We start from the raw sequence: 13,378 nt of genomic DNA, 5'->3' as shown, positions 1-13,378 counted from the left end.
TCTGACTGCATGACTTCACCTCTTCTACTTTTACCCTTCCTTTGTTACTCTGTTTCAGCCCCTCTGTCCTCCTTGTTGTCTTCAACTTATACCTTGTTGTAGCCATTCTCTCTATCTAGAGCAGCCTTTCTTCAAACATTCTTTGACTTACTCCCTCAGCTCCCAACAATTTCACTCAGATCTTAGTTTCTCCAAAAGGGTTATTCCTCTCTGTCTTGTATCTACCCACCCCAGACCTTTTTGACCTTTTCTGCTCATTTTCTTTATTCATAGTAATTGGCATCTTTAAATATGCTATTTTATTTGTGTATATATTTTTTTAAATCTGTTTTTACCACCCCACAAGGGCAGGAATTTGTACTGATCACAAATATTTTCCAAGAACTTAGTAGATTGCCTGGCACATAATTACTGAATGAATTAAAAACTATCTTTGAAAAGACATTATTGTCTTTCTCTGAAGTTGTGCTTTAGCACAATGGCAGACTAAGTTAACCTGAAGATTCTCCAACTACAAGTTATTGAAGAGGCTGGATAAGATATAAGAAAAATTATGCATGACAAAGTTAATGAGGACAAGAATCTTTAAACTGCAGTTTCCTGCTCTTTGAACTGAAACTAGCCACAGGGAACATATCAAAGATAATGAATCAACATAGTTGTTCTTACAGCTTAATATCATCCATTCCTTTATCCAATAGTGTTTCCAGTCTGTTGATAACTGATAGAAACTATTACTGAATACGAAGATACGCACCTTGTTTTTTTTCTTCCTCTTCTCTAAGTCACTTGATTTGGAATTTTACAAATATAACTGAACATAGTACGCAAATAAAAAAGCTCAATCGTTAATGAATGCATTTATTTAACAGCCATTTATTGGGCCTTCTATAAATCAAATACCAAGAGCTAGCTATGCAAAAAATTTAGAAAAAACAACAGTCTGTAAATCCATGGAATTTGCCTCAAAAGAGGGAGACAGACCTTAAGTAAATCATTACACAATTAAATTGATAATTGAAAATCGTTGTAATAACTATGTTTACCACTGATTAAGCCAGGTATTTACCATGCTCCAAAAACCATGTTAGGTGATCTCATATCCTATTAGGTGAATAGTTACTTTTCTCCATTATTCAAACAATTTGACTGGGGCTTAGAGATTATAGGTAGCTTTCTGGAAACAACATGGTAGCATGAGAGTAGGGATCAAACCCACAATTCTCTGTGTCCAAAAGCCCATTTTAATTATAATGCTGTAATAAGTGTAAGGATTTTTCAGTGTTCAGTGACACCTTATAGGTCTCCATACGAGTAAGTACATATTTGAAGGGTTGTGATTAAAACTCAAAACCCTCTGAACTCTAACAAAAATTTCACAGATGTTCACTATTAATTCGATGTGTGGGTTAGTTTTATGTATATGCAGCAACAGGATACCCAGGCCTAGTGCAGCTGGGGTATAATAATCAGAGTTCCAAAATGCTGTCTTCCTACTTTAAACAGACCAGGAGTGTTGTAAGCTTGCCCCAAGAGGGTAGCACAATTCTAAAGAAATCCCTGTTTTCTATATTCTTATGAGCCATAATATATTAACCATTAATAACAAGAATTTTACTTCAGACTTTCTATCTCTTAGTTATACTAAGTGATAATAGCAACTAGAGTGTCATTTTTGAAAATTTATGTTGGGAGCAATATTACATAAGCCAATTTAAAACAGTGATCTTCAAAAGTTTACTAAAGATTAATGTTCCGTGTGCAGGTACAATTAATAACTAGAATTGATCAGCATATCCCTGCTTGAGTGTGTTTTCTATATTACATATAAGAAAATCTTTTTAAAAGTACTGAGAACTTAAAAACTATTAGATAAATTGAAACGTTTCTTCATCTGTTGTAATGACACAATGAACTGCAGTTGATACTTCAAGTATATCAATATTTTTTAGCTTAATACCCATTACTCTGAATCCTGTGCAAATTTATGTTATGGGGTATACAGAATGGGAATTTGGACTTTGAAGTTGAAAAGAGCTGAATTCAAATCACTGATCTTCCACTTATTACCAGTGTGATATTTGACAAATGTTATAGACTAAATTGTTTCCCCCAAATATGTTGAAGCCCTAAACTCCAGCACCATGGAATATGAGTGCATTTGAAAATAGTGCCTTTGAAGAGGTAACAGAGGTTAAATGAAGTCATAAGGGTGAAATCATCTGATATGACTTACTTCCTTATAAGAAGAGAAAGAGATATGAAGGATGTACCTACACAGTGGAAGGCTGCGGGAGAACATATCAAAAAGGCAGCAATATGCAAGTCATGGAGAGAGGCCTCAGGAGCAAACTGCTGACACTTTGATCCTGGACATCCAGGCTCCAAAACTTGAGAAAATAAACTTCTATTGTTTAAGCCCCCTAGTCATGGTATTTTGTTACGGTAGCACTAGCAAGCTAACATAGCAAGTAACTTAAACACATCACAATCAGCTTTCTCATCCATAACATGAAAATAACAGTTCCAACATTCAGAGTTTTTATTAGAAAGAAAAATATTATATGTAAATTTCCCGCCATGTGGTAATCACTCAGTTAATGAAATCAAGCAATGCCACTGATATGTGCATATGAATATGTGCATGTAGGTACTTCTAATGCTATATTCTGTACAAAATGTAAAGTAATATCAGTTCAAGTTAGGAATCTTTTAACTGTTTTCGTTATACTCTCTTTTCTGTGAGTCGAGTCATAACATGCCAACTTATTAATATAATAGAGAATGGCCTTAAACCAATCACAGAAACTCTCTGTGAATTCTACCATTTCATTGACTTGTCACAGCAGAAAACAAGTTTGCCATTTCAAGCCACAGTTCTGGAAATGTATCTGTGGTGTCAAGTAAAGAACTAATTGAGTATGAAATTACCTTACATATCTAAAGCTGTGTCTGCTCACCTTTAGGCATTCTGGGAATCCACCTAATGAGAGATGAGTTTTGCTCCATGGGACAATCACAAAGCTCATTAATATTCATTTAAATATAAGTAGTGTTCATTGAATTCAGCAAAATCTCACTGTATTTTAATAATTAAGTTATTAAATTAATTATTTAATCTGAATTATCCAATGGAGCAAAACTCTGTCATGGAAAACTCTTGTTAATGCAAAAAAAGGTGCTGAACAGGACAATAAAGATAGTAAATATTCTAAATATACCTACATTATAGACACATCTGTGACAAATAGAAAAAAATACTCCCAAAAGTTCATCTCTTAACCTTTGAAAATAAATCTGTCAAGGGTGATTCGATAAGGATCTGAAATAGTAGGGGGCAGTATTGTACAATCACAAAATTATTCATCAACAGGACGTTTTAAATTGCTTTTCTTACTCTGGATTTAAGGAAGTTGAAAATCTTCCATTTTGTACCTCATTTAAAAAATGGCAGATGTAGATAATGAATAAACACTAAGTTAATAAATGACATTAATATTTAAGTGCATAAATGCACTTATTATATATACCCTCTTCTATTTATTCTTCACAAATATTTGAATGCCTACTATGTGTCCAATACTGTACTAGCAGTAAAGCTAGAGTAATCAAAATAGACAGAATCCTAATCTCATTACGCTCACATTCCTGAGGGGGAAAGAAAAGTAATAAACAAATAAACATATGAATATTGAGCAAGTTAATAAAGAGTTATAGAAAAAAGTGAAAGCCTAGTAAGGGTACCAATTCTCTACAATCTCTTTCTGAGACAGAAGCAGAGAGAAAATTTCCTAACTCATTTTATAAGGCCAGCATTACTACAAAACCAAACACAGACAAACACATTGTGAGAAAATTCTAGACCAATATCTCTCATGAATAAATTTGTAAAAATCCTCAACAAAATACTAACAAATCACCATGACCAAGTGAGATTTATCCCAAGTATGCAAGGGTGGTTCAACATTCAAACACCAATTAATGTAATCCATCACAGCAACAAGCTAAAGAAGAAAAATCGCATCATCATATCAATAGATGCAGAAAAATCATTCGAGAAATTCTGACACTCATTCATGATACAAATTCTCAGTAAACTAGGAATAGATGGGAATTTCCTGAACTTGATAAAGAATATCTACAAAAATCCTACAGCTAACATCATACTCAATGGTGAGAAACTTAAAGCTTTCCTTCTAAGATCAGGAACAATGCATGTAGTCTTTCCCCATTACTGCTTTTCAGCGTAACATTAAAAGTACTATCTAATGCAATAAGACAAGAAACTAAAATAAAAAGCATACAGATTTGGGAGGAAGAAATAAAACTGTTGTTCACAGATGACATAATCATCTTTATAGAAAATCTGAAAGAACTGTGCAAAAAAAATTTCCAGAGCTAATAAGTGATTATAGCAATGTTGCAGGATACAACGCTAACATACAGAAGTCAATTGCATTCCTATATGTCAACAATGAACCAGTGGAATTTGAAGTTAAAAACATAATACCATTTACATTATCATCCAAAAAATTTAAATTTAGGTATAAATTTAACAAAACATAGACAATGTTAATGTGAGGAAAACTACAAAACTCTGATGAATAAAATCAAAATCAAAACTAACTAACTAAATAAATAAATAAAGAGATATTCCACCTTTATGGATAGAAGGACTCAATACTGCCAAATTGTCAGTTCTTCTCAACTTGATGTATAGATTCAACACAACCCCAATAAAAATTCCAGCAATTTATTTTGTAGAGACCAACAAAATGATTCTAAAGTTTATGTAGAGAGGCAAAAGCCTGGAATGGACAATTTTGAAGGAAATGATGTCGGAGAAATGACGTTACCTGACATTAAGACTTACTATAAAGCTACAGTTCAAGGCAATGTGGTATTGGCAAAATAAATAAATAAATAAACAAACAGATTAATGGAACAGAATAGAGATCCCAGAAATAGGCCCACATAAATATAATCTACTGGTCTTTGACAAAGCAGCAAAAGCAATACAATGGGACAAAGAGAGACTCTTCAACAAATGGTGCTGGAACAAGCAGACATTCACATGCAAAAACCAAACCAAATGAAACAAAAACATGAATCTAGATACAGACCTTACATCCTTCACAAAAATTAACTCAAAATGGATCACAAATCTAAATGTAAAACTTAAAATCATAAAACTCTCCGAAGTTAACATAGGAGAAAACCTAGATGACCTTGAGTATGGCACTAACTTTTTAGATACAACACCAAAGGCATAACCCATGAAAAAAATAGCTAATAAGTTAGACTTCATTACAAGTAAAAACTTCTGCTCCAAGAAAGAGAATGCCAAGAGAATGAAAAGACAAGCCACAGACTCGGAGAAAATATTTGCAAATGCACATCTGATGAAGTATTTTTATCCAAAACATACAAAGAATACTTGAACCTCAACAATAAGAAATCAAACAGTTTAATTGCAAAATGAGCCAAAGACCTTTAACAGACACCTCACAAAAGAAGTTATATAGATGACAAATAAGCATATGAAAAGATGTTCCACATCATATGCCATAAGGAAATGCAAATAAAAACAACAATGATACCACTCCATAATTATTAAAATGGACAAAATCTGGAACACTGGCCACACCAAATACTGGTGAGAATGTGGAGCAACAGGACCTCTCATTCTTACAAAACTAAACCTACTACATATTCCAGCAAGTGCACTCCTTGCTATTTACTTAAAAGAGTTGAAAACTTATGTACACAAAAACCTTCCTACAGATGCTTATAGCAGCTTTATTCATAATTACTAAAACTTGAAAACAGAAAAGGACATTATTCAGTAAGTGAACAGATAAATAAATTCTGGTACATCCAGATAATGGACTAATAGTCAATGCTAAAAAGAGATGAGCCAACAAGCTATGAAAAGACATAGGGGAAACTTAAATGCATGTTATTAAGTGAAATAAATCAATCTAAAAAGGCTATATACTATATGATTCCAAATATGTGATATTCCCAGAAAAAGCAAAATTATGAAGATATAAAAAGATAGGTGGTTGCCAGGGGCTTGGGGGAGGGGAGGGATGAATCAGAAGAGCATAGAAGATTTTTATGGCAGTGAAAATATTCTGTATGATACCATAATGATGTATAAATGTCATTATACATTTGTCAAAATCCTTAGAATGTATAACACCAAGAATGAATCATAATGTAAACTGTGGATTCTGTGTGATTATGATGTGTCAGTGTAGGTTCATCAATTGCAACAAACATACCACTGTGGTGGGTGATGTCGATAATGGGTGAGGCTATGCACGTTGGGAGCAGAAAGTATATGAGATATCTCTGTGCTCAGTTTTGCTGTGACCCAAAATCTTAATAAAAATTTTTTTGAAACCCAAAAACCTAGTTAGGGTATATATAGTAAGGGGACAAGAACAAGTGCAATCATAGAGTGAAAAGGGAAATACTCCCTAGGAAGTTGATATTTGAGTAGATACTGGATTAAAGAGAAAGCATTGGGTGTATGTGGGAGATGAGCTTTACAGGCTGAAGAATTATAAGTATGGATACCCAGAGGAAGCACCAGGCTTGGAGGAGTATTAAGAAGTCCAGTATGGTTGGAATGCAGAGAGTAATGAAGAGACGATTAGGAAGTGAGGTTAGAGACATAGTTAGGGATGGGAGCAGAAAAGATCTTTTATGCTTTCATGAGGATTCTGGATTTTTGTCTAAGTGTGATGGGATCATTTGAAAGCTTTGTGAAGGGGAGTAACTTGATTTTACCTATGTGTTGAAAGGCTTTCTCTGACTCCTACCTGGAAAACAGTAGTTTGAACAAGGGTTATAACAATGGAACTGTTGAAACGTGTTTGAAAGAAGTGTTGGCAGAACTGAATGATAGATAGATGTGGTTGTGATTGAAATGGAAGAGCCAGATAATGACCTGAAGATTTTAGTCTAACACTTTAATTGCCCAAATAAATTTTTGACATTTTCAAATAAGGGTTTTTATTTATTTGTCTCAAATAAATTGACTAAAATTGACATAAGTAAATATTACATCTAGAACATGAAGTATAATTGGGGCACTTCTTATGATCCAGTTATAGGCTCAAGTCTATTCTCATTCATGATGCTCTGCCTTATAGAGTCATTCTATTTCCAAAATTTTAAAAAACATATTAATCCTAACATCTCCAAGATGCATGTTTATAATTGATTTTTCTTCTGAGCTTCAGAATCGAAATCTACTTGGAATTCTCTTAGGTATCTCAAAATTGTAATGGCAAAGGTGAACTCTTGGCATTTCTACTACAAACATGTTCTCCTGAGGCTTAACTTTCTTGCCCACCTAGTACACTGGAAGTTCTTCTTGATACCTTTCTACTACATTAACAATCTTACCCCTCATAAAATTCATGATCAAGTTCTGTTGATTCTATTTCTAAAATATATGCCAAATCTGACCATTTCTCTCTATCTCTCTTACCAATGACCTACTCAAAGCCATCATTATACTACATTTAGATTTCTTGTTTATCTGCTCTACACTAAACTGTACATGGCAATGTTAAGAAGTTAGACCATTATGCAAATAAAAAGTTAGGGTCATATATATAAAGAACATGAAAGCTGTCACAAAAAGCAGAAATATAGAGAAGTTTCTAGAGGGAGATATAAGGTTGAGATAGAGATTTGGGGGTATTTGTTACTTTAAATGAAGAAACTTGGGTTATATGTTGAAGGGAAAGCAGGAACACACAGGTAGATTTGAAGATTCAACTGTGAGAAGGAATAATTGATGCATCCAGAACAATGAGATGGCAGTGGGGGTTAGATGTAGAATACAGGTGAAAAACATTCTCCTTACATGGAAGAAACAACTTTTCCAACACAGCTGAAGGAAAAATAGTAAGAATCCGGACATATCTAGATAATTTATAGCCCCTTAATATTGATGACATCACAGGTCAAAAGTAAATTTTGATGAGAATTCAGAAAGTAAGGAGCACATAATTGGAAATACTCTTCTTCATTTTATATGTACCAGAATGTACTAGAACCTGAAACAAAGCAACTCGTGTATCTGGATGACTTAGAAACATATAGTTAATTTACTATGAAGAAAATATGTGTGAGGGAATTTCTAGTGGTCTATAAAAGATGACTGTATTAATAAGTTATATTAGCATAGATAATTCATCCTCAAAGTATCATTTTTATGGAAGAGATACTTATCAATTGCTCACTGACTGTATAACAGAATTTAAATGAATTAGGCCTCAGCTGCTAGCTTCATTTCATAAAAAAAGAATGCTATTCTAGTAGAAAGGGACAAATTATATTTAAATAACTGGAAGTTCTTAATATGACCAAAATTATGTAAATTCCACCAACCATCAATTTTCTAGGAGTTTTAGTCTTCATGCTAATTCACAAAAATCAGGCACAATGTATTGCAGTTGGTGTGATTCTTCATCAGTTTTTCACAAGGAGAATAAGTTGAGAAAGGTACTTGAATTATAGAAAAATATGACTCACTGAACCAGGTAGCGCCATGCTGGCATGGTTCCTTTAAGAAAAGATTAAAATATTTGGCAAACTTCAGGGCTTTCTTAGAAAAATTAGCTCCTTGGTATCTTAGTACACTATATTCCATAAGCTCAGTAGAACAATACTACATTTGAGAGAGACAATGAGTCATGTGAAATACTGGAAGGAACACTGACTTTGTAATCCTACAGCTCAGAGTTTCAATGTCAGTGATGCTTCTCCTTGTGACTTGGGACAAGACCCTATCTCTGAATCTTAGTGTCCTCAAAGATAGAACAGTAATGGTTATAATACCTATAAAAAGGAGCACTGTGAAACTTTTACATATATTTGTTTCCCATTTTTTTTAGATGGTTAATATTCATACATGTTTGAATGTTTTTAGGAATGATAGTAGACACGGAAAAAGTGAAGATTAAAATTGAATATTCCAGTGTAAGATTTATGAGAAGTCAGGGAGGAATATGATCTAGAGCACAGATAAGAAAATGTCCAAAGAAGAGATGATGTACAAAACATCCCAGGAATTTGTTGACAAAATAGATTCTATAAAAAAATAGTCTATAGATTCTATGAAAAATAAAGTTTAATTAAACAACAATGACAATGTACAATAATTCAACTGAATCTCTAAATGCCTACAAACTTGCTGTTTTTGTCCCCAGTCATTGATTTAATTCTTCTTTCACTTTACCATATTTGTAACTTTCCAGCATTTGAAAACCAGTAGTGGTGAAATTACTACCTCACTTTCTTTCTCCACATATATGTTGCTTTTATAAATATATAACCTCTATTAAGCTTGAGTTAATTTTCTTACAAGAATGCAAAAATTCATGTACATTTTATGAATTCTAATGTGCCCAAGAACAAATGCACAACTTGATACACCTGATATTAGTCAGCCAATAGCTTGGCCAAATCTGCCAAGCCTCCACTATGGATTTGACAGAACATTATCAAATATGGGCTTCTTACGAAAATTCAGGGACAAACCGAATCTATTGAGAGAAAGATATGAGTATGTTTATGATATCCCCAGTTCTCTGTTTCTGACTAAGCAATACAAACTAATGTTTTCAGTAAGATGCATGAAATTTTTAATATTTTAACATTTAGAGAGCATTACCAATGTTCAAAGTATTGAAATAATAACAAAGCCACAAGAAACAGAACAAAACCAAATAAATCACAGAGAATAGAGTATGAGAAATATTGGAACAGAAAATCAAAAACCTATGGATTTCTTCTCTTTAATTAGAACAAACAAATCTTATATTTGTATGCAAACACAAAAGACCCTTAATAACTAAAAACATCTTGAGAAAGAAGAGCAAAGTTCGAGGTAACATGCTCCCTGATGTCAAACTACACTAAAAAGCTACAGTCATCAAAACAGTATAATACTGGCACAAAAGCAGACACATAGATTGATGGAACAGAATAGAGAGCCCAGAAATGAAGCAACACTTATATGAGCAATTAATCTATGACAAAGGAGGCAATAAAATACAATGGGGAAAAGACAGCCTCTTCAATAAATGGTGTTGAGAAAACTAGACAGCTATATGCAAAAGAATCAAACTGGACTAATTTCTCACACCATGAACATATATAAACTCAAAATGGATTAAAGACTTAAATGTAAGACCTGAAACCATAAAACGAGAAGAAAACAGAAGCAGTATGCTCTTTGATATTGGTCTTAATAGTATTATTTTTTGGATATGTCTCCTCAGACAAGGGAAAAGAAAGTGAAAATAAATTACTACATCAAACCAAAAATCTTTTGTACAGCAAAGGACACTATGAACAAAATTAAAAGGCTGCCTACTGAATGGAAGAATATATTTGCAAACGATATATCCTTTGAAGGGTTAATATCCAAAATATACAAAGAACTCTTATAACGCAACATCAAATAAAACAACCCAATTAAAATATGGACAGAGGACCTGAATATACATTTTTCATAAGAAGACATACAGATGACAACAAACATAAGAGAAGATGCTCAACATCAGTAATCATCAGGGAAATGCAAATCAAAACCACAATAAGCTATCACCTCACACATGTCAGAATGGCTATTATCAATAAGATAACAAATAACAAGTGTTGATGCGGATGTGGAGAAAAGGGAACCCTCATAAACTGTTGTGGGAATGTAAATGGGTGCAGCTACTATGGAGGGCTCTCAAAAACTTAAAAATAGAGCTACCATATGATACAGAAATTGCACTCCTGATATTTATCCCAAGAAAATGAAAACACTTATTTGAAAAGATATATGTATCCCTATGTTCACTGCAGCATTACTTACTACAGCCAAGATATGGAAGCAACCTAAGATCCCTCAATATGTGAATGGATAAAGAAGATGTGAGATATATATATATAGGTATATGTGTGTGTGTATATATATATATATATATACACACATGCACACACACACACATACACACACAATGGAATATTACTCAGTCATAAAAAAAATAAAATCTTGTCACTTAGGATAACACAGATAGACTTAGAGAGTATTATGCTAACTGAAGTAAGTAAAACAGAAAGACAAATACTTCATTATTTCACTTATATGTGGAATCTACAAAAAACAAAACAAAAACAAAAATGAATGAATAAACATAAGAAAACAGAAACAGAATCTTGGATACAGAAAATAAACAGGTGTTTGCCCGAGGAGAGGGGGGTGGGGAGAGGAGAGAAACAGGTGAGGAAGATTAACAGGTACACATTTCCAGTTGCAAAATAAATGAATCATGAGTATGAAATGTACAGTGTGGGGAATATGATAATAATTACAATTATGTAATATCAATAATTATATAATATCTTTGTATGGTGAAAGACTGTAACTAAACTCTTCATGGTGATCATTTTGAAATGTATAGAAATATTGAAACACTACATTCTGTAACAGGAACTAACAGAGTCTTGTAGGTCATTTATATTTCAAAAACAAACGAACTCAGAAAAAGAGAAGAGATTTGTGGTTAACAGAAGTGGGGGTGGCATGGGGGGAGGAGAAATTGGATGAAGGTAGTCAAAGGTACAAATTTCCAGTTATACGATAAATATCTAAGTACTAGGGATGTAATGTACAACATGATAAATATAATTAACACTGATGTATGTTATATATGAAAGCTGTTAAGAGAGCAAATCCTAAGGGTGCTCAAGGAAAAATATTTTTTTCTATTTCTTTCATTTTGTATCTGTATGATTATGGATGCTCACTAAACTTGTGGTAATCATTTTATTATGTGTGTAATTCAAATCATTACGCTGTACACCTTAAACATGTAGAGTGTTGTATGTCAATAATATCTTAATAAAACTGGAAGAAAAAAGAATCAAACACATGAAAAGTAATTAATTAACTTTAAAAAGAAGAAAAAAAGTGGAGAGTATCATCAACATTCAAAATAGTGAAATAGTAACAAACTCACAAGAAACAGAACAAAACCAAACAAATCAGAAGACATTAAATAGAGTACAAGAAAAATTGGAACAGAAAACGAAAAACCTACTGATTTCTCCCCTTAAAACCAAAGAAAAAAAATTATTTAAAATCCAGATTCTTTTTTTTTTTTGATGCTTGATACTAATTGATTTAAAATTTTTTTTTTAATTTATTTTTTATACAGCAGGTTATGAGTTATCTGTTTTATACATATTGGTGTATACATGTCAATCCCAATCTCCCAATTCAGCCCACCACCACTCCTCCACTTTCCCACCTTGGTGTCCATACACTTGTACTCTACATCTGTGTCTCTATTTCTGCCTCGCAAACTGGTTCATCGGTACCATTTTTCTAGATTCCACATATATGCATTAATATACGATATTTGTTTTACTCTTTCTGACTTACTTCACTCTGTATGACAGTCTCTAGGTCCAACCACGTCTCTACAAATGACCCAATTTCGCTCCTTTTTATGGCTGAGTAATATTCCATTGTATATATGTACCACATCTTCTTTATCCATTTGGCTGTCGATGGCCATTTAGGTTGCTTTCATGACTTGGCTATTGCTGCAATGAACATTGGGGTACATGTGTCTTTTTGAATTATGGTTTTCTCTGGGTATATTCCCAGTAGTGGGATTGCTAGGTCATACGGTGATTCTATTTTTAGTTTTTGAAGGAACCTCCATACAGTTCTCCATAGTGGCTGTATCAATTTACATTCCCACCAACAGTGCAAGATGGTTCCCTTTTCTCCACACCCTCTCCAAAATTTGTCGTTTGTAGATTTTCTGTTGATGCCCATTCTAACAGGTGTGAGGTGATACCTCATTGTAGTTTTGATTTGCATTTCTCTAATAATTAGTGATGTTGAGCAGCTTTTCATGTGTTCCTTGGCCATCTGTATGTCTTCTTTGAGGAGCTGTCTATTTAGGTCTTCTATCCATTTTTTGATTGGGTTGTTTGTTTTTTTTATTATTGAGCTGCATGAGCTGCTTGTATATTTTGGAGATTAATCCTTTGTCCATTGATTCGTTTGCAAATATTTTCTCCCATTCTGAGGGTTGTTTTTTAGTCTTGTTTACAGTTCCCTTTGCTGTGCAAAAGCTTTTAAGTTTCACTAGGTCCCATTTATTTATTTTTGTTTTTATTTCCATTACTCTAGGAGGTGGGTCAAAAAAGATCTTGCTGTGATTTATGTCAAAGAGTGTTCTTCCTATGTTTTCCTCTAAGAGTTTTAGAGTGTCTGGTCTTACATTTAGGTCTTTAATCCATTTTGAGTTTATTTTTGTGAATGGTGTTAGGGAGTGTTCTAATT

The sequence above is a fragment of the Eschrichtius robustus genome, chromosome 3 (genome assembly GCF_028021215.1).
Source record: "Eschrichtius robustus isolate mEscRob2 chromosome 3, mEscRob2.pri, whole genome shotgun sequence".
NCBI classification, from domain to species: domain Eukaryota; kingdom Metazoa; phylum Chordata; class Mammalia; order Artiodactyla; family Eschrichtiidae; genus Eschrichtius; species Eschrichtius robustus.
Note: the sequence above shows the minus strand (reverse complement) of the source record.